Source organism: Trachypithecus francoisi, unplaced genomic scaffold (genome assembly GCF_009764315.1).
Source record: "Trachypithecus francoisi isolate TF-2019V2 unplaced genomic scaffold, Tfra_2.0 Lachesis_group16, whole genome shotgun sequence".
In the NCBI taxonomy this organism is placed as follows: domain Eukaryota; kingdom Metazoa; phylum Chordata; class Mammalia; order Primates; family Cercopithecidae; genus Trachypithecus; species Trachypithecus francoisi.
The window spans coordinates 36361957-36388364 of NW_022681461.1; the positions used below are offsets into that span (position 1 = coordinate 36361957).

At 46.4% G+C, this 26408-nt stretch overlaps 1 protein-coding gene across 10 annotated transcripts in view; it reads left to right on the forward strand.

Annotated features, from left to right (window-relative positions):
- Window positions 1–16489: 16489 nt before the first annotated feature.
- The window catches only part of KDM4C (lysine demethylase 4C), a 412099-nt gene continuing 402180 nt past the window's right edge, over window positions 16490–26408 (forward strand). For 6 of the 10 annotated variants that reach the window (XR_004443469.1, XM_033237306.1, XM_033237308.1 and 3 more), the window contains exon 1: window positions 16592–16720. The gene's annotated coding sequence lies outside the window, so the exon portion shown is untranslated. Of the gene's footprint in view, window positions 16721–26408 lie in introns of all 10 variants that reach the window. The other 4 variants (XR_004443468.1, XR_004443467.1, XM_033237310.1 and 1 more) reach the window with 1 other exon arrangement.

Sequence of the window (26408 nt, forward strand, 5' to 3'; positions counted from 1 at the left end):
GCTTGCAGTGAGCTGAGATCCGGCCACAGCACTCCAGCCTGGGCGACAGAGCGAGACTCCGTTTCCAAAAAAAAAAAAAAAACAACAAATTCTCTTAGTTTCCTTGTATCTAAGCATGTCTTTATTTCATCTTTATTCCTGAAGAATATTTTCGTTGAATTTTGAGGTGACACCTCTTTTTTTTTTTGTTTTGTCTTTTGGTGACACCCTTTTTTATTCAGCACTTTTTAAAGTTTTTTTTTTTTTTTAACTTTTTAAAAATAATAGAGACAGGGTCTAACTATGTTTCCCAGGCCGATTTTGAACTCCTGGTCTCAAGGGGTTCACCTGTCTTGGTCTCCCAAAGTGCTGGGATTATCAATGTGAGCCACCATGCCCGGCCTGTTCAGCACTTTTTTTTTTTTTTTTTTTTGAGACGGAGTCTTGCTCTGTCGCCCAGGCTGGAGTGCAGTGGCCGGATCTCAGCTCACTGCAAGCTCCGCCTCCTGGGTTTACGGCATTCCTCTGCCTCAGCCTCCCGAGTAGCTGGGACTACAGGCGCCCGCCACCTCGCCCGGCTAGTTTTTTTGTATTTTTTAGTAGAGACGGGGTTTCACCCTGTTAGCCAGGATGGTCTCGATCTCCCGACCTTGTGATCCGCCCATCTCAGCCTCCCAAAGTGCTGGGATTACAGGCTTGAGCCACCGCGCCCAGCCTCAGCACTTTTACAATGTTGTTACACACACACACACACACACACATACACACACACACAAATACATTTTTTTTCTTTTTTTTCTAATGGCTCAAAAACAATAATAAAATGTTTTTATTTATTTATTTATTTCAGAGACGGAGTCTTGCTCTGTCACCCAGGCTGTTATGCAGTGGAGGGATCTCGGCTCACCGCAACCTCCACCTCCCAGGTTCAAGTGATTTTCCTTCCTCAGCCTCCCGAGTAGCTGGGACTATAGGTATGTGCCACCATGCCCAGCTAATTTTTGTATTTTTAGTAGAGACGGGGTTTCACCATGTTAGTCAGGTTGATCTTGAGCTCCTGACCTCATCATCCACCCGCCTCAGCCCCCAGGGTGCTGGAATGCAGTGGGCAATACACTGTCTTTCCCTGGCTATTTTCAAGGTTTTCTTTGTCTATATTTTCAAAGTTTGATTGCAATCTATCTCAATTTGAATTCATTTGGGTCTTTCTTTTTTATTCATTTATTTATTTTATTATCAAACGGAGTCAGTTCAGAGAGACTTTCTGGGTTTTTCCTCTTTAGGTTCTGCTGGCCCTTGTGAATGTCAGTTATTGTCTTTTGCCAACATTTAGAAAAATTTTAGCCATTGTTTCTTCAAATTTTTTTTTGTACTGCACTTTTTCTCCTTTCGTTCTGGAACTCTGATGTCATGAATATCAGCCCTTTGGTATTGTTCACTGATTCCTGAGACTCTTTTTAGTTTGGTGGGGTGTGAAAATTTTTTTTTTTTTTTTTGAGACGGAGTCTCGCTCAGTTGCACAGGTTGGAGGGCAGTGGGGCGATCTAAGAATCACTTGAACCCAGGGGCCTTTGACTCTAAGGCCCTCCTTGAGGCTCCCTCTCCTTCCTTGGGGCATTTGACCCAGAAAATGAGGTCAAAAACTGCTGCCGCAAACATCTCCAGTGCCAGTAGCCAAGGTCCGGGGAGACCCATGGAGTCTTACCAGGAGGCTGAGGCAGGAGAATCGCTTGAACCTCGGAGGTGGAGGTTGCAGTGAGCTGAGATCATGCCATTGCACTCCAGCCTGGGTGACAGGGCGAGACTCTGTTTTTAAAAAAAACAAAACAAAACAGAACACCTAGGTCTAGGTCTACAAAGGAAAAAAATCAATCAGCAAACATAAATGTGACTTTTAAGAGACATCCTTGTAGAAAAAAATGCTGCTGACAAAGGATTACTAATATGAAAATAATAGGCCGGGCGCGGTGGCTCAAGCCTGTAATCCCAGCACTTTGGGAGGCCGAGACGGGCGGATCACGAGGTCAGGAGATCGAGACCATCCTGGCTAACACAGTGAAACCCCGTCTCTACTAAAAATACAAAAACTAGCCGGGTGAGGTGGCGGGCACCTGTAGTCCCAGCTACTCGGGAGGCTGAGGCAGGAGAATGGCGTAAACCCGGGAGGTGGAGCTTGCAGTGAGCTGAGATCTGGCCACTGCACTCCAGTCCGGGCGACAGAGTGAGACTCCGCCTCAAAAAAAAAAAAAGAAAATAATAAGGGATGAAATAGACTAAACAATACAGCTGCTAGGCAATCAATTAATCCTCTTGTCTTAAGTAGAGCTAATGAAATTAGGTCGACTGAAATGGTTTTGTCAGTAGTGGGGGCTTTACCCCTTCAATGGCATCACTGAGGCACTTCGCTCAAGCAAAATCACATCTACCTTGTACACAACTATAACCAGCACCCCGCACAATTCAGGGCACATGGGAGGTATGAGGCACATTTTCATTTACCGAGTTAATGAGCAACAAGGATTATCAAGAGTGTGCATCTTTAGTCTCACAGTTATCTTATGTTGCTGTTAACTGTTATTAAATAAGGAGAAGCTAGAACAAAGAATAACAATATTTTCTGCTTCCTTTTTTATTTTTTTGAGAGGGAGTCTCACTGTCGCCCAGGTTGGAGTGCAGTGGTGTGATCTTGGCTCATTGCAACCTCCGCCTCCTGGATTCAAGCGATTCTCCTGCCTCAGCCTCCCTAGTAGCTGGGATTATAGGTGTGTACAACCAAGCCCGGCTATTTTTCGGTATTTTAGTAGACACAGGGTTTCGTCATGTTGGCTAGGCTGGTCTGGAACTTCTGGCCTCAAGCGATCCACCTGCCTTGGCTTCCCAAAGTGCTGGGATAACAGACGTGAGTCACTATGCCTGTCCCAGATTTTCTGCTTTCTATATGGAATCCATAGCTAGTCGAATTCACTCGACTTGTTGGGGTGGGGGACACCTGGCAGCTAAGTGACTCACTAATGTGAAATCCTCTCTAATTTTTCTTTTTGAAGTAAGGTCTTGCTATGCTACCCAGGCTGGTCTCAAACTCCTGGGCTCAAGCAATCCTCCCATCTTGGCCTCCCAAATTATTGGGATTACAGGTGTGAGACATCACATCTGGCCCCTCTCCAGTTCTAAGTAAAAAATCAGCTTCATCCAGATAACAACACTGTGTTACCTCTAAGGGGTGGGGTGGGTGGGGAGGCAGACTGACCTCTGGAGCCTCAATAGCAACAGCATTTGGAAAAAGAATATTTCCAAACATAGGATAACTCAGGATCTAATTCACATGTGATCTCCTTGAAAAACTAGTAACAGCTGCCGGGCATGGTGGCTCCTGCCTGTAATCCCAGCACTTTAGGAGGCTGAGGCGGGCAGATCACGAGGTCAAGAGATTGAGACCATCCTGGCCAACATGGTGAAACCTCGTCTCTACTAAAAACTACAAAAATTAGCTGGACGTGGTGGCATGTGCCTGTAATCCCAGCTACTTGGGAGGCTAAAGCAGGAGAATTGCTTGAATCCGTGAGGCGGAGGCTGCTGGGAGCTGAGATGGCACCACTGCCCCCTCCAGCCTGGCAACAAAGTGAGACTTCGCCTCAAAAAAAAAAAAACTGGTAACAGCTTAATTTTAAAAAATATTTATAATAGAGACAGGGTCTACTATGTTGACCAGATTAGTCTTGAATTCCTGGCCTCAAGCAATCCTCCTGCCTTGGCCTCCCAATGTACTAGGATTACAGGCATGAGCCACCACCACCAACCAACAGCTTAATTTTTGCCAGGTAAGGCTGTCTTTATTGTCCTTGATGGAGGTTTGGGCACACAGACTCCAGGAGTGGTGTGCTCCAGGGTTGTGGGGAAGCAGAAGAGTCCTTGGGATGCTGAGAGGGGAGAAGGACTGCAGAAGGAACCAGGGCAAGGTGGGGGGTGGGGAGGGCAGGGGACGCCTGGGGCACTGAGAGAGCTAGGCAGGGCTAATACCCTGCAGAAACATGCCTTCAGCAGATATACGGGATGGAGGTGCACAGCCAGCCCTCTTCCTCTTCCTATTCCTCCTGGTCTACCTCCTGGTCCCTCTCCTCCCCTGCCCTTTCACCTTTGACCCCATGGGTCTCCCCAGACCTTGGCTACTGGCACTGAAGATGTTTGCGGTGGCAGTTTTTGACCCCATTTTCTGGGTCAAAAGCCCCAAGGAAGGAGAGGGAGCCTCAAGGAGGGCCTTAGAGTCAAAGGAGCATCTCAGGATCGAGAGTCAGGAAAAATTTAATCTTTATGATGATAATGTTCCCTCCAACTTACAGTTCTCAAACGTTCTGGTCTCAAACCTTCTTAATGTTGAAAATTGTCTTCATGGGTATATCCATCAATATTTGTTATATTTTAAAACTGAGAAAAATTTAGGCCAGCGATGGTGGCTTGCACCTATAATCCCAGCACTTTGGGAGGCCAAGGCAGGAAGATCACTTGAGCACAGTGGTTTATGACCAGCCTGGGCAACATAGTGAGACTTTGTCTCTACAAAAAATAAAAAATTAGCTGTGTGCTGTTGTGTGCCTGTAGTCCCAGCTACTTGGGAGGCAGAGGCTGGAGGATCGCTGTAGCTCAGGATCACAGAGGAGCTGTGATGGCACCTCTGCACTCCGGCCTGGGGAAGAGAATGAGGCCCTATGTCCAAAACAAAAAACAAAAAACAAAAAACTGCCATCTATATTTATTGTATTATATTACATTATATTATATTTTATTTTTTTGAGATGGAGTCTCACTCTGTTGCCCAGGCTGGAGTGCAGTGGCATGATCTTGGCTCACTGCAACCTTCGCCTCACGGGTTCAAGAGATTCTCCTGCCTCAGCCTCCCCAGTAGCTGGGACTAGAGGCACATGCCAACATGTCCGCCTACTTTTTGTATTTTATTTTATTTTATTTTTTGAGATGGAGTTTTGCTCTTGTTGTCCACGCTGGAGTGCAATGGTGTGATCTCAGCTCACCGCAACCTCCACCTCACAGGTTCAAGCGATTCTCCTGCTTCAGCCTCCCAAGTAGCTGGGATTACAGGCATGAGCCACCATACCTGGCTAATGTGTTTTTAGTACAGATGGTGTTTCACCATGTTGGTCAGGCTGGTCTTGAACTCCCAGCCTCAGGCGATCCGCCCGCCTCAGCCTCCCAAAGTGCTGGGATTACAGGCATGAGCCACTGTGCCTGGCATACTTTTTGTACTTTAGTAGAGACAGGGTTTCACTGTGTTGACCAGGCTGGTCTCGAACTCCTGACCTCAAGTGATCTGCCCACCTTGGTCTCCCAGAGTGCTGGGATTACAGGTGTGAGCCACCGTGCCCAGCCAGCCATTTTATATTTTAAAAGAGAAAAGTTTAGGCTAAGTGTGGTGCCTCACACCCGAAATCTCAGTGCTTTGGGATGCCAAGGTGGGAGGATCGCTTGAGACCAGGAGTTCCAGACCAGCCTGGGCAACATGGCAAAACCTTGTCTTTAAGAAAAAAAATTAGTCAGGTCTAGTGGTGCACACTTTTGGTCTTAGCTACTCAGGAGTCTGAGGTGGGAGCACTGCTTGAGCCCAGGGAGTTGGGGCTGCTGTGAGCCAAGATCACTCCACTGCATTTCAGCCTCGGTGATAGAGCAAGACTTTGTCTCCAAAAAACCAAACCAACCAAACAAACAAACAAAAAACCTGAGCCCAGGAGTTCGAGACAATTTAAGACACAAGAACACAGAAATATACATTCTCTTAGCCTTCAGGGCAATGGAGTTTTCTGGAAACACTCCACTGTATGATCCTGAGTGAATGGTAACGGAAAAGTCAGATAATGTCATAGTATTATTATAAAAATAGTTTTAACCTTGCCAGTTTCTGGAACAAATTTTGAGAACCACTGCTCCAGAAAATCTATGCCTGCACAACTTAGAGCAGGGCCTTTGCTGCTTGAGCAGCCCGCTTTGATCCAGAATTTAGAGGGAGTGTCCTGGGATGCCATCCCTATCACTGCCTTACTGGCATTTGCCCTTTAGTCCACGGAGGATTTCTTTCTAAGAAAGAACAGAGACTGGGCGCGGTGGCTCACACCTGTAATCCCAGCACTTTGGGAGGCTGAGGCAGGCAGATCATGAGGTCAAGAGATCGAGACCATCCTGGCCAACATGGTGAAACCCCATCTTTACTAAAAATACAAAAATTAGCTGGGCATAGTGATCCGTGCCCGTAGTCCTAGCTACTTGGGAGGCTGAGGCAGGAGAATCGCTTGAACCCAGGAGGTGGAGGCTGCAGTGAGCCAAGATTGCGACACTGCATTCCAGGCTGGCGACAGAGTGAGACTCTGTCTCAAACAAAACCAAAACAAAACAAAACAAAACACACCAAGTCAGTTGCTGAGGATAACCTTCACTTGAAAGGAAAATAACAGGCCAGGTGTTGGCCAGGTGCAGTGGCTCATGCTTGTAATCCCAGCACTTCGGGAGGCCGAGGTGGGCGGATCATGAGGTCAGGAGTTTGAGACCATCCTGGCCAACACAGTGAAACCCTATCTCTACTAAAAACACAAAAATTAGCTGGGCATGGTGGTGGGTGCCTGTAATCCCAGCTACTTCGGAGGCTGAGGCAGGAGAATCATTTGAACTTGGGTGGTGGAGGTTGCAGTGTGCCACTGCATTCCAGCCTGGGTGACAGAGCTAGACACCCTCCCAGAAAACAAAACCAAAAACAGGCCAGGTGCAGTGGTTTACACCTGTAATCCCAGCACTTTGGGAGGCCGAGGCCGGTGACTCACTTGAGCCCAGGAATTCGAGACCAACCTGGGCTATGTGGTGAAACCCTGCCTCTACTAAAAACACAAAAATTAGCTGGGTGTGGTGGCACACGCCTATGAGGGAGGCTGAGGCAGGAGAATCACTTTAATCCGGGAGGCAGAGGTTGCAGTGAGCAGAGATCGCATCACTGCACTTCAGCCTGAGTAACACAACAAGATTTGGTCTCAAAAAAAAAAAAAAAAAACAGGCCGGGTGCGGTGGCTCAAGCCTGTAATCCCAGCACTTTGGGAGGCCGAGATGGGCGGATCACGAGGTCAGGAGATCCAGACCATCCTGGCTAACACGGTGAAACCTCGTCTCTACTAAAAATACAAAAACTAGCTGGGCGAGGTGGTGGGCACCTGTAGTCCCAGCTACTCGGGAGGCTGAGGCAGGAGAATGCCGTAAACCCGGGAGGCGGAGCTTGCAGTAAGCTGAGATCCGGCCACTGTACTCCAGCCTGGGCGACAGAGTGAGACTCTGCCTCACAAAAAAAAAAAAAAACAACAACAAAAAAACAGGCCGGGCGCGGTGGCTCAAGCCTGTAATCCCTGCACTTTGGGAGGCCGAGACGGGCGGATCACGAGGTCAGGAGATCGAGACCATCCTGGCTAACATGGTGAAACCCCGTCTCTACTAAAAAATACCAAAAACTAGCCGGGCGAGGTGGCGGGCGCCTGTAGTCCCAGCTACTCGAGAGGCTGAGGCAGGAGAACGGCACAAACCTGGGAGGTAGAGCTTGCAGTGAGCTGAGATCCAGCCACAGCACTCCAGCCCGGGCAACAGAGCGAGACTCCGTCTCAAAAACAAAAACAAAAACAAAAACAAAAAACAACAACAACAATTAAAAAATAAACAGGAATTGGCAGGGCACGGTGGCTCATGCCTGTAATCCCGGTACTTTGGGAGTCCAAGGCAGGTGGATTACCTGAAGTCAGGAGTTCGAGACGAGCCTGACCAGCATGGAGAAACCCTGTCTCTACTAAAAGTATAAAATTAGCCAGGCGTGGTGGCACATGCCTGTAATCTCAGCTACTAGGGAGGCTGAGGCAGGAGAATCGCTTGAACCTGGGAGGTGGAGGTTGCAGTGAGCCGAGATTGCGCCATTGCACTCCAGCCTGGGCACTCCAGCCAGAGGAAAATGTACTTGCTGTGGTGTAGGCCAAGAAGAAAATGTAAGGCAATTTGTAGAAAAGCTGAAGTTCATATTAAAATAATGAACAAGAATTTAGAAAACTTTTTAGAGGTAAGACAGCTCTTCACAGCTGGGCGCGGTGGCTCATACCTGTAATCCCAGCACTTTGGGAGGCCAAGGTGGATGGATAACGAGGTCAGGAGTTCAAAACCAGCCTGACCAATATGGTGAAACCCCGTCTCGACTAAAAATACAAAAATTAGCTGGGCGTGGTGGCACACGCCTGTAACCCAAGCTACTCAGGGGGCTGAGGCAGGAGAATCGCTTGAACCTGGGAGGCGGAGGAGGTTGCTGTGAGCCGAGATCATGTCATTGCACTTCAGCCTGAGTGACAGAGAGAGACTCCGTCTTAAAAAAAAAAAAAAAGGCTCTTCACTAAGCAAAAGCACTTGAAGTAAAAGTGAAGCATAGCTTCTATCTTATTATAGGAAGTTGGAATAGCCAAAACACCAAGTTCAGGAACAACTTAAAGTACATCACTGGTTTCCAAAAAGAGAGGAAAGAATCTCTTGATTATAAAAATGATGATGCTAAAGTCTTTTTTTTTTTTTTTTTTTTTTTGAGGCGGTGTCTCGCTCTGTCGCCCGGACTGGAGTGCAGTGGCCGGATCTCAGCTCACTGCAAGCTCTGCCTCCGGGTTCACGCCATTCTCCTGCCTCAGCCTCCCGAGCAGCTGGGACTACAGGCGCCCGCCACCTCGCCCAGCTAGTTTTTTGTATTTTTAGTAGAGACGGGGTTTCACCGTGTTAGCCAGGATGGTCTACGATCTCCTGACCTCGTGATCCGCCCGTCTCGGCCTCCCAAAGTGCTGGGATTACAGGCTTGAGCCACCGCGCCCGGCCAATGCTAAAGTCTTGAATAATTCTCTTAAGTTTGACACTGAGGAGAAAAGTAATAGAAAAGAAATTGTATTATCCTAATTAGCCAATGGAGAGCCAGGGGCTCACCAAGGTCAGAAAGTGAAAGACAGAGAAGGCAGCTCTAGCTGCTATTACTGCATAATAAACAACCTCAAAACGTAGTGGTTTAGAGCAGCAATGGTTTATCATTTTTTACTATTCTCTGGGTTAGCTGACAGTTACCTGCTGGTTTTGCCTGGGCTTGCTTTTGTGGCTGCATTCAGTAGGAGGTGGTTGGGCTGGAAGGTCAAGATGGCCTCACTTACCCATCTGGCAGCTGGTGCTGGCAGTCCACTGGGTGGGTACCTTGGTTATTTTTTCATGAGACCTCTCACCCTCTGGTAAGCTAGACCAACTTCCTTACATGACAGTCTCAGGACAGTATCATAACAGAGTGAAAGCAGAAGCTGCAATGTATGTAACGTCTAGCTTTGGAAGTCACGTCACATCACTTCTGTCATACTCTGTTGATCAAAGCAAGTCAAAAGATCAGCCTCGGCTGGGCATGGTGTCTCATGCCTGTAATCTCAGCACTTTGGGAGGCTGAAGCTGGCGAATTGGTTGAGCTCATGAGTTAGAGACCACCTTTGGCAACATGGCGAAACCCCGTCTCTACAAAAAATACAAAAATTAGCCAGGCATGGTAGTGCACACCTGTAGTCCCAGCTACTAGGGAGGCTGAGGTGGGAGGATGGCTTGAGCCCAGGAGGTGGAGGTTGCAGTGAGCCAAGACTGCACCACTGTACTCCAGCCTGGGTAACAGACCCAGACCCTGTCTTAAAAAAACAATAATAATAATCAGCCTAGATTCAGCAGGTGGGGAAACAGCTGACCTCTTGATGGAAGGAAGGGTAAAGTCACATTGCAAAGGATCATGGGAGGATCTTGTGGCTACATTTTATAATTTATCACAACAGGGAATGGGTATGACAAGGACCCAAACTATATTAACATTAGATCAAGAAGAGAGAACCCATTTATAACTTTAGCTGAGTGATGAGATCTCAATTATGCATAATCAGAACACTTAAGGAAGATGAAACAGGATAGTTGTTCACTATAGTCAGCTCAAGGCCCCTAGAAAATGTATTATAAAGCTGCGAGCTGAAAATCGAGCTCATTAATCAGACAGAATACCTTCTGGAAGAATTTGAGTAGAAAAGAAAAATCAAAGCAATCAGGTACAGAGAAAGGGAAATATTAAAATCAGTGAATTCAATAAATAAACTACAGAATGTGAAAATATCTTACAAGACAACATTTTGTTCTGCAGAAGAAAGCCCATGACAATTGGGTCCTTGTTTATGATACCAAAAGAGCTGTTGCTGCAGAGATTAAGCAAGCCACATTCCTGAGTTAAAAATTAACAGAGGAACAAGTAAAACAAAAAATTGGTAATGTTCTCAAAACCAGGGACTTTTTTCTTTTTCTTTTTTCTTTAGAGTTTCGCTTTTGTTGCCCAGGCTGGAATACAATGGTACGATCTCAGCTTACTGCAATCTCCGCCTCCCGGGTTCAAGCGATTCTCCTGCCTCAGCCTCCCCAGTAGCTGGGATTACAGGCATGTGCCACCACACCTGGCTAATTTTGTAATTTTAGTAAAGATAGAGTTTCACCATGTTCGTTAGGCTGGCTGATCTTGAACTCTTGACCTCAGGAGATCCGCCCACCTCGCCTTCCCTGAAATTATAGATGTGAGCTACCCACTCAGCCTAAAACCAGGGATTGTTAAAGCAATTTCCAAAAAGTTACATTGTGGTCTCTTTCCAATTAATATATGAATTTCACTTATATATACAAGTGTTCTATTTCCTGTTATAATCAGAGACTTTATAAAAATAGCAATAACATATCTGTGTTCCTCAATGAAGAGATCTTTTAAGTTCATGCCTGAGGTGGAGGAGCATTTTATCCCTCAGTGATGAAAGATGTCCTGTGATATTCCAGGCACTCTATGATCATTAATGGAAGAAGTGTGCTTGGACTGAAACCCATGCCTCACCCTAGTTCTACGGGACCACTAAGGAGTCAGAAATAGCAGCTGCTTTTGATGTGAGCCCTGATGTAACTACAATACTAATCAGTGTCTCAAGAAGTTCCTCTCCTTCTACCCCAACGGATGGCTTGGTTGACTCTGGCACAAATCCTAATCCTTATCAGGAATGGCCATGATAAGCTCACCTAGAGCAGAACTTCTTCCTGGACCATCTTTCCAATGTCAAGGATTTCATGGACCTAAAACTTTTCTTCCACCTCTTATTTCTGAAAGTCTTCCAACTCAGGCCTAAGAGTAAGCCTACCTGGCATTTACCTGAAATAATAGACTTGTTTCGTGACTATTAAATCTATAAACACTGACCTCTATCTTTCATTTATAGTGTCTTGGTCTGTTTCGTGGTGCTATAACAGGATACCACAGACTGCGTAATTTATTTTTATTATTATTTTTAATTGAGATGGGGTCTTGCTATGTTGCTCAGGCTGGTGTTGAACTCCTGGGTTCAAGTGATCCTCCTGCCTCAGACTCCCAGAGTGCTGGGATTACAGGTGTGAGACATCTCACCTGGCAGACTGGGTAATTTATAATGAACAGAAATTTATTGGCTCGCAGTTCTGGAGGCTAGAAAGTCCAAGACTGAGGGGCTGTATTAGGTGAGGGACTTTGTGCTGCATTATTCCATGGCAGAAGAACAAAGAACAAGAGAGAAGGGGATGAACCCATTCCTGCAATTATGGCATTAACTCATTAATGAGGGCAGAGCCCTCATGGACTAATCACCTCTCATTTTTCCTGTATAAATAACATACACATTTGATAAAAGTAAAGGTAAATAAAAACAGTAAGTAGTACTATCATTCAATGCTTTTTTTTTTTAGACGGAGTCTTGCTCTGTCACCCAGACTGGAGTGCAGTAGTGCAGTGGCGATATCTTCACTCACTGCAACCTCCACCTCCAGGGTTCATGCCATTCTCCTGCCTCAGCCTCCCGAGTATCTGGGACTATAGCCGCCCACCACCGTGCCTGGCTAATTTTTTGTATTTTTAGTAGAGATGGGGTTTCACTGTGTTAGCCAGGATAGTCTTGATCTCCTGACCTCAGGTGATCTGCCCGCCTTGGCCTCCCAAAGTGCTGGGATTACAGGCATAAGCCACCGCACCCAGCCTCATTCAATTCTTTGTATTTGTCTTCTTTTCTTTCTTTCTTTTTTTTTTTTCCTGAGATGGAGTTTTGCTCTTGTCATCCAGGCTAGAGTGCAGTGGTGCTATCTTGGCTCACTGCAACCTCTGCCTCTTGGATTTAAGTGATTCTCATGCCTCAGCCTCCTGAGTAGCTGGGATTACAGGCACCCGCCACCATGCCCAGCTAATTTTTGTATTTTTAGTAGAGACAGGGTTTTACCATGTTATCCAGGCTGGTCTTGAACTCCTGACCTTAGGTGATCTACCTGCTTTGGCCTCCCAACATGCTGAGATTAGAGGTATGAGCCACCGCGCCCAGCTTGATTATTTATATTTGTAAAAAGTGTAGTGTACTTCAGTAGATTCAAAATTAGACTATTATTTAGAAGTATATCAATTTGCAGCCAGGGCAGTGGCTCACACCTGTATTCTCACCACCTTGGGAGGCTGAGGCGGGAGGATCACTTGAGCCCAGGAGTTTGAGACTAGCCTCTACAAAAAAATAAAAAAATTAGCCAGGTGTGGTGGTGTGTGCTTGTAGTCCCAGCTGCATGGGAGGTAGAGGTGGCAGGATTGCATGATCCTAGGAAGTGGAGGCTGCAGTGAGCCATGATAGTGCCACTGCACTCCAGTCTGGGCAAGAGTCAAGATCCTGTCTCAAAGTCCAAAAAAAAAAAAAAAAAAAAGAAGCATATAAATTTGTTGCATTATATATATTTTAAGAAACTTACAAGTATTGGCCAGGCATGGTGGCTCACGTCTGTAATCTCAGCACTTTTGGAGGCGGAGGCTAGCAGATCACTTGAGCTCAGGAGTTTGAGACCAGCCTGGCTAATGTAGCAAAATCCTGTCTACAAAAAATACAAAAATTAGGCCAGGCATGGTGGCTCATGCCTGTAATCTTAGCACTTTGGGAGGCCGAGGTGGGTGGGTCACAAGGTCAGGAGATCAAGACCATCCTGGCTAACAGTGAAACCCCGTCTCCACTAAAAATACAAAAAATTAGTCAGATGTGGTAGCACGCGCCTGTAGTCCCAGCTACTTGGGAGGCTTAGGCAAGAGAATCACTTGAACCCAGGAGGTGGAGGTTGCAGTGAGCTGAGATCGCGCCATTGCACTCCAGCCTGGGCGACAGAGCGAGACTCTGTCTGAATTAAAAAAAAAAAAAGGCTGGGCGCGGTGGCTCAAGCCTGTAATCCCAGCACTTTGGGAGGCCGAGGCGGGCGGATCACGAGGTCAGGAGATGGAGACCATCCTGGCTAACACTGTGAAACCCCGTCTCTACTAAAAAATACAAAAAACTAGCTGGGCGAGGTGGCGGGCGTCTGTAGTCCCAGCTACTCGGAGGCTGAGGCAGGAGAATGGCGTGAACCCGGGAGGCCGAGCTTGCAGTGAGCTGAGATCCGGCCCCTGCACTCCAGCCTGGGCGACAGAGCGAGACTCCGTCTCAAAAAAAAAAAAAAAAAAAAAAAAAAATTAGCTGGGCATTATGGCACATGCCTGTAATGCCAGCTACTCAGGAGAATGAGACAGGAGGCACAAGAATTGCTTGAACCTGGGAGGTCAAAGCTGCAGTGAGCTGAGATGGCACCACTGCACTCCAGCCTGGGCAACAGAGCAAGACTCTGTCTGGAAAAATAAAATAAAATAAAAACAAGTATTGTCTCCGGGGTGATCTGATGATCTGGACATCAGTTCCCATTACATATAAACTTCAAGGGGAATCTACGTATTGTTTATATAGCCTTTATATTGCAATTGGGATTTAAAAAATAGAATCTAAATAAAAAATTTACTGTATGGCTAAAATGTTTTCATGATAATTCAGAATATGGGGGTATTTTGATACATTAGGGACACAACGCTGCTCTCAGTGCCACGAGTCCAGTTGATTTTCTAGTAGGCTGTCTTCAATTTCCAAGACTGTGAAGCACTTAATAGATTCACACAGTGCGTTACAGCTTTTGAAGTGTTTTGACATTTTACGTTATCTTCCTTAAAATCAAAAAGTGCTCAGTGAAGTCTGCAAGGTTAGTATATCCACTTTAGTTCTTCAGGTTAAAAAAAGTGATACTCTAATTCACAATGGTAAATAAATGTTATTTGTGCATCTGCAAATTCTGAAGAAAATGGATTTCAGGTTTCCAGATTTTTTTATTTTGGTGCACAAGATTGCTATTATAATATAGCATATGGCTTCCAAAAGACCCTAGCTGTTTGATTGTGGGCATATTTCTTAATCTCTATGCTTCAGTTTCCACATCTGTAACAATGAAGTATTAACAGTATCTATTCATTGAATTATTATATTTAGTTAATACATGTGAAGCTCTTAAGACAGTGTCTAGCTCACTATAAGTTATAAATAAATGTTGGGCCGGGCGCGGTGGCTCAAGCCTGTAATCCCTGCACTTTGGGAGGCCGAGATGGGCGGATCACGAGGTCAGGAGATCGAGACTACCCTGGCTAACATGGTGAAACCCCCGTCTCTACTAAAAAATACAAAAACTAGCCGGGCGAGGTGGCGGGCGCCTGTAGTCCCAGCTACTTGGGAGACTGAGGCAGAAGAATGGCGTGAACCCGGGAGGCGGAGCTTGCAGTGAGCTGAGATCCGGCCACTGCACTCCAGCTCGGGCGACAGAGCGGGACTCCGTCTCAAAAAAAAAAAAAAAAAAAAAAAAAAGTTGGGCTGCATATTTATTATCTGAGCGTATCCAATTTACTTGTAAGGATGGCTGGGATCCTGACAACACATGCACACATTTGGAAAATTTCCAGATGAGTGTACGTTAGGCAAGTTCAGAAGTGTGTGTGGCCGGGTGCAGTGGCTCAGGCCTGTAATCCCAGAACTTTGGGAAGCCGAGGCGGGCGGATCACCTGAGGTCAGGAGTTCGTGACCAACCTGGCCAACATGTCGAAACCCTGTCTCTCCTGAAAATACAAAAATTAGCTGGGCGTGGTTGTGGGCGCCTGTAATCCCAGCTACTTGGGAGGCTGAGGCAGGAGAATCTCTTGAACCTGGGAGGCGGAGGTTGCAGTGAGCCGAGATCATGCCATTGCACTCCAATCTGGGCGACAGAGCAAGACACCGTGTCAAAAAAAAAACACCAAAAAAACAAAAAACAAAAAACAGTGTGTATTTGGGTAGCAGAACTTTGTTTTTAACAACTAAAGAAATATGGTGACCCAATAATCCCGTTAGCCTTAGCTCAATTAACCACATTCCAAATGTCCTCACAATGTTCATCCCAGTGAGAAACGAGTTCAAGGGCGTGGTAAGTGGTGTCGATATATTTTTAAAAAGCTGATATCAGTATAATGTAACAGAAAATTCAGCATATTAGACAGCCCAGCTTTGCTCACTGGTGTGACGATATGCCTAATCTTTCTTAGCTAAGACGTTAGAGTAAGCGCCACAAGGGACCCAGCTGGGAGCTCTGCAGGAAATTAAAAAAAAAAAAAATCATTCAGCCTTGCAAAACATCTGATGCTCAACCATCTGTCTTCTGCAGTAGAGGGACTTAAGGTCTGGTTGGTTCCTTCTGACACCTTGGAAGGTGGAGTTACAGAGGAGAAGCAACAAGTTGTAGGACGTTAACTTAGATCTAAGTCTCAGATGCTGGAGGCACCTGCATTTCTAGTCACTTCAATTCAGGCCAAATTGTTATCAACTCTAGTTTTCGAGGGACCGCCAGCCCGGGATTCCTATTTGGGTCACCTCTGTGCCTTCTTATCTTAAGAGCACACTTGGGCGGGTCGGGGCGGGACGTGCTCGGTGAAGGGTGACTCGAACATCTGACAGTTTCGTTTCCAGAGGCTGACAAAACGCTCCTGCTCGGTAGTTACTTGTTAAAGGCTTGGGACACGCAGATACTCTTAGCCCATTCGGGATCTCCCATTGTGGGAAGGAGGCTCAGAGGTCCCGGCCACCGGGTGAAGAGAGAACGGGCACACAGTGCTGTCATCGGCGGACAGCTGCGAGCCCCGACTTTCTCGCCAGGCTCTCCAGGACATTCCGAGGCTCCACCCCTGGCAACGCCACGCTGACGTTCGCGCGTCTGAGGCCGCCATAGGTGCGCGTCGGAGCCCTGGAGGACGTGTGGCGCGTGGACTACATCAGGTCCAGCCCTGCGGGACCCCAGCAGGCGCTTCCAGGCAAGGTTCTGTGCACCTGTTTTCTCCTTCTATGCGAGTATCTTCCCCCTCCGGAAAGAATGGGATATGCCTGTGTCCAAAGGACAAGAAGATGCAAACCAGCAAGCCCAAGTTAACCACAGCGCGGAAGTAGAGTCCAAACCAAGAGCGTGCCGGGCACCTTTAAGCTGTTTGTAAGCTCACGTGATTCACCAAGTGCTGGGCCCAGCGGTCACGTGACGGCGCGCGCGCCCTCGCGCAGGGAGAGCCGCCGGTGCGCGCGCCTTCGCCGCTGCCTCCCACCCACCGCCTCGACGGGAGGGTGAGGCGCGGCGCAGTGATCGGGCGGCCGGGGTCCTGTGCGCGTGCGCAGCGAACAGCTGTCACCTAGTGCGGAACAAGTCTTCCAAATTTCCCAAATCTCCCTGGGCCGGAGGCCACTGTCTTCTTTTCCTCCTCCACCGGGTCGTGCTCTCGCCCCAGCCTGCGCGCCAGGTAACCGTTTTTCCGGAGTCCGGAGGCCGGGGCGGGGGGAGGGGCCGGAGAGGTCTTCCCGGCACTGCCCCCCTCCGCGTGGGGCACGGGGGTGCGGGCGTCCGGGCGAGTGGCGACGCCGGGGCAGAGACGCTCCGTCCGTGACTGCCGCGACTGTCATGCTGGGGAGGGAGCGGCCGGCCGCGGCCGCAGGGGAGGGATGCGGGGGCAGGTGACAGCCCGCTCCGACCCTTACCGAGGTTCGGTGCCCGCGCTCGCCGTTTTCCCTGGATCCGGAGTCGGGGTCGCCTCCTTGGGGCGGAGGAGCGCTCGGGCGGTCCGGGGATGCGGACCTCTTAACGCCCGCAGTTCGCCCGTGGCGGACTCCAGGAAGGCTGGGCCTGGTGCACCCCTCGGGGCCCTCCCTTCCCTGGGAGTGTCACGACCCGCGGGGTGAGGGTGGGAGCTCTTCTCCGGACCACCCGTTGTAGGCAGTCAGCCCGTCATTCGGGGTCGTCTTCAGCCCTTGCGGCTGTCCTTTTGGTGTTTCTTTTCCCCGGCATGGGGCCATTTCTTCTTGCAGTGCCTGGAGGAACCATGATGCGGTGTAGACAGCGGGTGCTTAATAAATGCGAGTTGGATTAGGGCGCGCGGACTGCCAGGCACAGAACGTGGCGTGCAGTGGGGACGTGGAGGAGGGAGCCAGACAGGCCGGGGCTGCAGGCTGGAGCTTGGGGTTTTCCTGCGTGCTCTGCCAGTAAAGCCAGCAGGCGGGATTCAGATGCTTTCCGCGTGGACTCGATGCTCCGCTCCCTCTTCGCTGCGCGGTGCAAGCCTGCGCTGACTCGATCTGATTGTGGGCGATTCCGGGAGGGGTTTTGTCAGGTTCCTTTTTCCGGAAGAGACAGGGTAAACTTATTTTGCACTTGATGAACTAACCTCGAGAGGTGATTTGTAAAGCACTGTTCGGAAATGTAGGTTAGAAAAGCAGAGTCACCTTTATCCCGGTGAAAGTTACTAGTAGGTTCCGGCCACTTAGGTTCACACTAAACTTTGCCCTATTTTCACCCATTTCAGTTTGCGGTATTTAAAAAAATGTTTAAATTCCGGGCAACTTGGCTTTACTGTTTCTATGGCAACGGTGACTGATATTCTCATTTCGAAGTGCTGTGGTTGAAAACTAGTGGTTTTAATTTTTAAAGGTCCATTTTTTGCTAGCAAGCAGTCGCCTCTCCTTTGCGATTATCGCTTGTTTTCTTACCTTGCTGGCTTCCGCGCAGCCCTCCCATAGTTTGTTTTGGAACGGATTACACGGTTGTTCAGGTTTTTAGGTCCTTTTTCTCCCAATTTCAGTGTTATGAAGAGTTTTCACGTAAGCATTTACTGTACCCTACAAACTTGGTAATGCAGTACAATTTAAACCGAAGTCTTACTTCTTTTTGTCAACAGACTTTAGTCAGTTGCTTTTCTAAAGTTGAAAATCAGGCCGGGCGCCGTGGCTCGTGCCTGTAATCCCAACACTTTGGGAGGCCAAGGCGGGTGGATCACCTGAGGTCAGGAGTTCAAGACCAGCCTGGCCAAAATGGCGAAATCCCGTCTCTACTAAAAATACAAAAATTAGCCGGGCGTTGTGGCGGACGCCTGAAATCCCAGATGAGATAGGAGAATCACTTGAACCCGAGAGGCGGAGGTTGCAGTGAGCCGAGATGGCGCCACTGCCCTCCAGCCTGGGTGACAGACTCCATCTCAAACAAAAAAAGTAAAAATACAAATAAATAAATAAAAAATAACTTTTAGTAAATTAATAGTCTTGTGCAACCATCACCACAATGAATTTTTAAAATTTGTTTATCATCCCCAAAAGAAGCTATGTTCCTATTAGCTGTCATTGCCTAGTTCCCTCCAATTCTCTCCCCTTCTATCCCTAGGCAACCACTAATCTGCTGTCTGTCTCAATAGATTTGGCTATTCTGGACATTTTATATATGTGGAATCATACACTATCTGGTCTTGTGAGTGACTTCTTTCACTTGGCATAGTGTTTTTTAAAGTTCATCCATGTTGCAGCCTGTATCAGTACTTCATTCCGTTTAATGGCTAATATTCTATTATGGATACATCACATTTTGTTTATTCATCAGTTGATAGACATTTGTGTTATCTCTACTTTTGGCTGAATAATGCTACTATGAATATTTGTGAACTAGTTTTTGTGTGGACATGTGTTTTCTTTACTCTTGGGTGTGTGTATATATATATCTATATAAAATTGGTGGGTTAAACATCTTCTGTTGAATGACTGCATGCATAAGGAGCGATAGTCTTGGGGGATACTCTTTCAATCCTTGAAGGGTCCTGTTGACCTTTCCCTGCTCCACTACCAACTTCAGTTCTCTAAAGTGAGGCTTTATCCTATGGCTAGTGCTGTGTTTTCCTTTTCTGGATGTCTTTTTTGTTTTGAGATGGAGTCTCACTCTGTGCCAATGGCGCGATCTCGGCTCACTGCAACCTCCACCTCCCAGGTTCCAGTGATTCTCCTGCCTCAGCCTACCCAGTAGCTGGGATTACAGGCACCCACCATCATGCCTGGCTAATTTTTGTATTTTTGTAGAGACAGGGTTTCACCACATTGGTCAGGCTGGTCTCGAACTCCTGACCTCAGATGATCTGCCCACGTCAGCCTCCCAAAGTGCTGGGATTACAGGCGGGAACCACTGCCCCGGCCTCTGGATGTCATTATTAAGATCATCCTGTTCTTTTTTTTTTTTTGGAGACAGGGTCTAACTCTGATGCCCAGGCTGGAGTGCAGCAGTGGCACTGTTTCGGCTCACTGCAACCTCTTTGCCTCCTGTGCTCTGGCAATCCTCCAGCCCCAGCCTCTCAAGTAGGTGGGACTACAGGTGCATGCCATCATGCCTAGCTAATTTTTCTGGTCTTGCCATGGTACCCAGGCTGGTCTCAAACTCCTGGGCTCAAGCAATCTGCCTGCCTCAGCCTCCCAAAGTGCTAGGATTACAGGTGTGAGCCACTGCACCTGGCCTGATCATCCCTTCCTGTTAGCACAGTCTTTATACTGCTCATGGTTATTCCCTTGATATTCACTTATTTGCTCTATATTTATTAGGGATATAGTGATAAGACATGTACATTCTGTGCTTTGATTAAGCTCAGTATCTACTGAAAAATTTATGTTCCCTATTGTTGAATATTAATATTTAATGCTTCTCCCCCAACCTCTCCTTCTTTTTTCTTTTTCTTTTTTTTTTTGAGACGGAGTCTCCCTCTTTCGCCCAGGCTGGAGTGCAGTGGTGTGATCTTGGCTCACTGCAACCTGCAACCTCCAACTCCCTGGGGCAATGCTCCTCCTCAGCCTCCGGAGTAGCTGGGATTACAGGCATGTGCCTCCACGCCCAACTAATTTTTATGTATTTTTAGTAGAGATAGGGTTTCACCATGTTGGCCAGGGTGGTCTCGATCTCCTGACCTCATGATCCGCCCGCCTCCGCCTCCCAAAGTGCTGGGATTACAGGCGTGAGCCATCATGCCCGGCCATTTTAATTTTTTTATTATACTTTAAGTTCTAGGGTACATGTGCACAACATGCAGGTTTGTTACATAGGTATACATGTGCCATGTTGGCTTGCTGCACCCATCAACTCATCATTTACATTAGGTATTTCTTCTAATGCTATCCCTCCCCCAGCCCCCACCACCCAACAGGCCTCGGTGTGTGATGTTCCCCTCCCTGTGTCCATGTGTTTTCATTGTTCCTTCTTTTTTTTTTTCAATTAAAAAAATTATCTTTGTAGAGATGGGATCTCACTGTGTTGCCCAGGCTAGTCTCAAAATTCTGGGCTCAAGTAATCCTCTTGCCTTGACCTCCCACAGTTCTGGGATTACAGGTGTGAGCCACTGTGCTTGGCCTGTAAGCTCTATTTCTGATACGAATTTCTTAGGAGGTATATAATAATTTAAGTCACTGTATGTTTTTTATCCCTACAAATCTATACCATTTTGTGGAGCCTAAAACATAAATTTAAAATATTAGGCCATTGTCTTTTTTTTGTTTTTTAAGCTGGAGTCTTGCTCTTGTTGCCCAGACTGGAGTGCATTTGCGTGATTTCTGCCCACTGCAACCTCCGCCTCCTGGGTTCAAGCGATTCTCCTGCCTCAGCCTCCCAAGTAGCTGGAATTACAGGCGCCCGCCACCACGCCCAGCTGATTTTTGTATTTTTAGTAGAGACAGGGTTTCACCATGTTGGCCAGGCTGCTCTCGAATTCCTGACCTCAGGTGATCCACCTGCCTCAGCCTTCCAAAGTACTGGGGGATTACAGGCATGAGCCACCACACCCGGCCAGGTCATTGTCTTTTTCACTCCCCCACCCCCTAAAGATTCTTTACTTCCTCATCCTCCTTACCCTTGGGGGGTTACGGCCTTCTAAATCCACACTTGCTGGGCCTAATCCTTTCCCCATACTAACAGTCAGAATAATTCCTTTAAGCAAGCCTATCCCTGCTGCTCCTGCTTCAAGGCTGCTTTCTCTAGGGAACAGCTCCTAATTATCAGCTCTGTGTGTGACTTTGCCCAGCCAGTCTCCTTCCTACCAAACTCATCTTTCTTCCTAGTTCCCTGAATGGGCTTGGTACTCTGTCCATGGCTGTTGTTCCCTATGCCTGGACCACTACCCCAGTTGCACTTCTTTGGTTGATTCCATCTCACTCTTCAGGAAGCTCAGCTCAGTTGTCAACTTCTTCAAGTTAGTCATCCCTCAGTCCTGCACACTGGCCATAGCAGCATTCTGTAGTCTCCTTCATAGTCTTAAGTAATCATGCCATTACTTGTGTATCTCTCTTCCCTCCCTACCTTCATGCATGCTTAGAGAAAGGTTCCCACAAAAATATTGACAGTAGTTAGTAACTTCTGGGTGATGGAATTGTGAGTAATTTGTTTCCTTCGTGTTTATGAGCATTTTCTAAATTTTCTCCTATGAATCAGTGTTACCATTGTGAACAGGGAAAGTAAGTGAATAAAAATTCATGTTTGTTAGAAAAGCTGGGAAACAGGAGAAGATAGAGGAAAAAGAAAAATAGTCAGTTATTGCCATTTTCACATTGGAGAATTCACTTTTTTTTTTTTTTGATGTGGAGTTTCCCTCTTGTTGCCCAGGCTGGAGTGTAAATGTAGCGATCTTGGCTCGCCTCCCAGTTTCAAGCAGTTCTCCTGCCTCAGCCTCCTGAGTAGCTGGGCTTACAGGCATGTGCCATCATGCCTGGCTAATTTTTTATTTTTAGTAGAGACGGGAGTTTTTCCATGTTGGTCAGGCTGGTCTCGAACTCCCGATCTCAGGTGATCCACCCGCCTCGGCCTCCCAAAGTACTGGGATTACAGGCATGAGCCACTGCTCTTGGCCAGAATGCACTTTTAACAGTTTTTGTTTTGTTTTAATAACTTGGATGAGATTTTGTTATAGTTTCAGCATCAAGCTTTTATTACATTTTAGCTATTTCTCGTATTACTCGGAGACTGCTAGAGAATGATAGGAGTACTTACAATAGGCTGCCCAGTTGGAATTTCTGATGCTGAAATTCAGCTGATTCTTAGAGAACAGAATATAGCATTAGATATATGTAGCATAGAACAGAATATAGACTATTAGGGTATGAGCACTAAGTGCTAAATAACTCTTTTCCCTTTTTCTTTGAAAAATGTCCTAATTGGTTCATTTGTATGTTTCATAGTGCAGATTCCCCTTGCACCATTGCTCATCATTTGCACTGTTTTATTTATTTATTTATTTAGAGACGGAGTCTCACTCTGCCGCCCAGGCTGGAGTGCAGTGGCCAGATCTCAGCTCACTGCAAGCTCCGCCTCTCGGGTTCACGCCATTCTCCTGCCTCAGCCTCCGGAGTAGCTGGGACTACAGGCGCCCGCCACCTTGCCCGGCTAGTTTTTTGTATTCTTTTAGTAGAGATGGGGTTTCACCGTATTAGCCAGGATGGTGTTTGTTTTATTTTTGATGAGTGGTTTATTCTGCATAGTAGTGGATACAATTCTTCAGTAGATTAACTTGTACTGTGTGCCATACACTGTGTCAGATGTGGACAGCAGTGAACACAATAGGCTAGAATTCCCTATGATTTTAAGAGTGCGAATGTTTAGTTATACTGTTGCACTGTATACTGTTCAGATACACGTGGTATTTCAGCTACTATGGTATTTATGAGCTGCTACTGCATAAAGTCTCAAATTTATTCTGAATTCTTCTGGTTTTATATTGTATATTACTATGGATGGATGTTTAAGGAGCAGAATGATGAGTCATCAAAGCCTTTGTGCTAATGACTTCTTTTTTTATATCTCCATCCAGTATTAATTTGGCATCTCTACTTGTTAACTGTAACAATTGGAACTCTGATCTTTCCTCTCAGCTCTGCTTCTCTGGGATTTCTCATGCATCTCATCTCATTTCATTGCTCACTCATTTCATTATGAGTTATCCAACACTTCATGGTTCCTCAGCCCTCACATCCAAAGTATCACTTACACCTTGTCACTTTTGCTTCAGGAATAATGCTGTTATCCTGCCATACACTCCCAGCCTCCCTTCAATCTCTTTTCAGCCTGATCTTTAAAATGCCTATTGGATTATTCTCATAGGCCTCAGGATATTTAAAATTCCTGCCATATCTCTTTCTACCCCAAGCTCCACCCAAGTCTTATCTAGATGGTTCTTCATTTTCTCTCTACCTACTGGCTTTTCTTTTCTTCAAACTGTATACAACTTTCTGAATGTGCCGTTTTTTGCCTGACTGATTTCTCCTCTCATTTTCCCCCTTTTCATACATCTTTCTGATCTCTACTTGAAAGTACTTCTTCAGAGAAACCTGACTTGTTTACTCATTTCTCTTCTCCGATTAAATCAGCTTCCCTAATGATGATCTATCTTAATTCCCTATATTTTTCCCTAACACTTAGTGGTTTATAATCGTATATTTATGTGATTGATTGTTTCTACCCTGTAAAGATTCTACAAGGGGAGAGACTAAGTATTTTTATTCCCTTCTATTCTGTATAGCACACTGTTGCCTTACCAGCACTATAGTATAGGTGCTCAACAAACATTTGTTGCACAAATTAATGACTTTTACATATATGCAAAAATAGAAGGAACCTGTAAAACCAGGACACACATTGGGAAATACATCTTACCCATCATGACCCAACACACACAAATATATAAAATTGAAACAAAAGTTTCACAAAACTTTACCACCTGTGCTGTACTCTGTTTTCTTTTTCTTTTTTTTTTGGGGGGATGGAGTCTTGCTCTGTCACTGAGGCTGGAGTGCAGTGGCATGATCTTGGCTCACTGCAACCTTCACCTCCTGGGTTCAAGCTATTCCCCTGACTCAGTCTCCCGAGTAGCTGGTACTACAGGGGTGCACCACCACACCAGGCTAATTTTTGTACTTTTAGTAGAGACGGGGTTTCACCATGTTGGCCAGACTGGTCACGAACTCCTGACCTCGGTAATCCGCCCACCTCAGCCTCCCAAAGTGCTGGGATTATAGGCATGAGCCACTGTGTCTGGCAAAGTAAATATTTTAAAATATATGAAAATATATTCTGTAGGTTGAGTATTCCTTATCTGAAATACGTGAATTTTGGATTTTTTCCAGATTTGGGAATATTTGCATTATATTTACAGTTGAGCATCTGTAATCTGAGAATTTGAAATCTGAAATGAGCATTTACTTTGAGTGTCATATTTGCCCTCAAAACTTTCAGATTTTGGAGTATTTCAGATTTTTGGATTGGAGATGCTCAACTTATATATGATAATCATACAAAAAGCTATCATTTTAAGTATTGATTTGCTGTTTACTGGGAAAGAATGGGAAACTTTTGAAATTAGAAATGTCAGAGTTAGGACAGTTGGCCGCCTTTGGTGAGGGTCTCTTTGTGGGACATTTTATGGGGGTTCATAGTCCTGCTCCCACTTTTAGCATTGCACATTTAGAAATAAGAACTTTTCCAGTTGACTGAGAGTGTGAGGCATTGGAAGACTAATGTCTTCAGTGTCATTCCCTAATTAAACTGGCAGGAAGAACTAGAACCTGGATCCGAAGTGCTGTGTCTGCTCATTAGGGCTCTTTCTAGAAAGTCTTGGTCCCTGGGAAAGCACATAAATGATCACACATTGTTTGGTGACAGGTAGGCCCCAGCTGATGGGTAGTGTTGAACAGGATGTTTGTTTGTGTGTGTGTGTGTGTTTTTTTTTTTAACCTGCTGGGCTTCCCTCACCCTTGAGCATTCACCTCTGCTTATCAGAACATTCTTCTCTGTCACTCCACTTTCTGTTGTTGAGCAAGGTTAAAGAAGCAGATACATTCCTTCATTTGGCTCCCTTTTTTCCTCCATCTTTTCATTCATTTTTGTAACAGATGTTTGTTTAAATTCCAGTCCCGAGGACATGCTTTGTCTGATCATTAGTATATTGTTGATTCTGTTCTGTTCTGAGAGTCCATCAGATACTTTGAATGGTCGCAGGCATCCCTTTGAATGGGTGAACTGAAGTTTTTTTTTTTTTTTGCGGGTAGGTGGGTAGTTTATTTAACTTTCTTTCTTTTTTGCCTTTTTTTTTTTTTTTTTTTTTGAGACAGTGTCTTGCCCTGTTACCCAGGCTGGAGTGCAATGGCATGATCTCGGCTCACTGCAACCTCTGCCTCCCGGGTTCAAGCGATTTTTCTGCCTCAACCTCCTGAGTAGCTGGGACTACAGGTGCCTGCCACCATGCCTTGCTAATTTTTGTATTTTTAGTAGAGATGAGGTTTTGCCGGTTTTAGTAGAAACGGGGTTTTGCCATGTTGTCCAGGCTGGTCTTGAACTCCTGACCTCAGATGACCTGTCTGCCTCGGCCTTCAAAAGTGCTGGGATTATAGGCGTGAGCTGCTGTGCCTGACCATCTATTTAACTTTCTTTTTTTTTTGAGACGGAGTCTCGCTCTGTCGCCCAGGCTGGAGTGCAGTGGCCGGATCTCAGCTCACTGCAAGCTCCACCTCCCGGGTTCCCGCCATTCTCCTGCCTCAGCCTCCCGAGCAGCTGGGACTACAGGCGCCCGCCACCTCGCCCGGCTAGTTTTTTGTATTTTTTAGTAGAGACGGGGTTTCACCGTGTTAGCCAGGATGGTCTCGATCTCCTGACCTCGTGATCCGCCTGTCTTGGCCTCCCAAAGTGCTGGGATTACAGGCTTGAGCCACCGCGCCCGGCCTTTTTTTTCCTTTTTAAGAGATGAGGTCTCTCCATGTTGCCCAGGCTGGTCTCAAACTCCTGAGCTCAGGTGATCCTCTTGCCTCGGCCTCCCCCTCCCAAAGTGCTAGGATTACAGGCGTGAACCACTGCACCTGGCCTGATTGTGAATCTTTAGGAATAATTGGAAAGTTTGCATATTAAATTGTCTTGAATTATGTTTTCTAAGTATTTCAATTTTATTTATTTATTTATTTATTTTTTGAGACAGAGTCTCGCTCTGTGGCCCAAGCTGGAGTTCATTGCCATAACCTCTGCCTCCTGGGTTCAAGAGATTTCCTGCCTCAACCTTCTGAGTAGCTGGGATTACAGGCATGTGCCATCACGGCCAGCTAATTTTGTGTTTTTACTAGAGACGGGATTTCTCCATGTTGGTCAGGCCTGGTCTTGAACTCCCG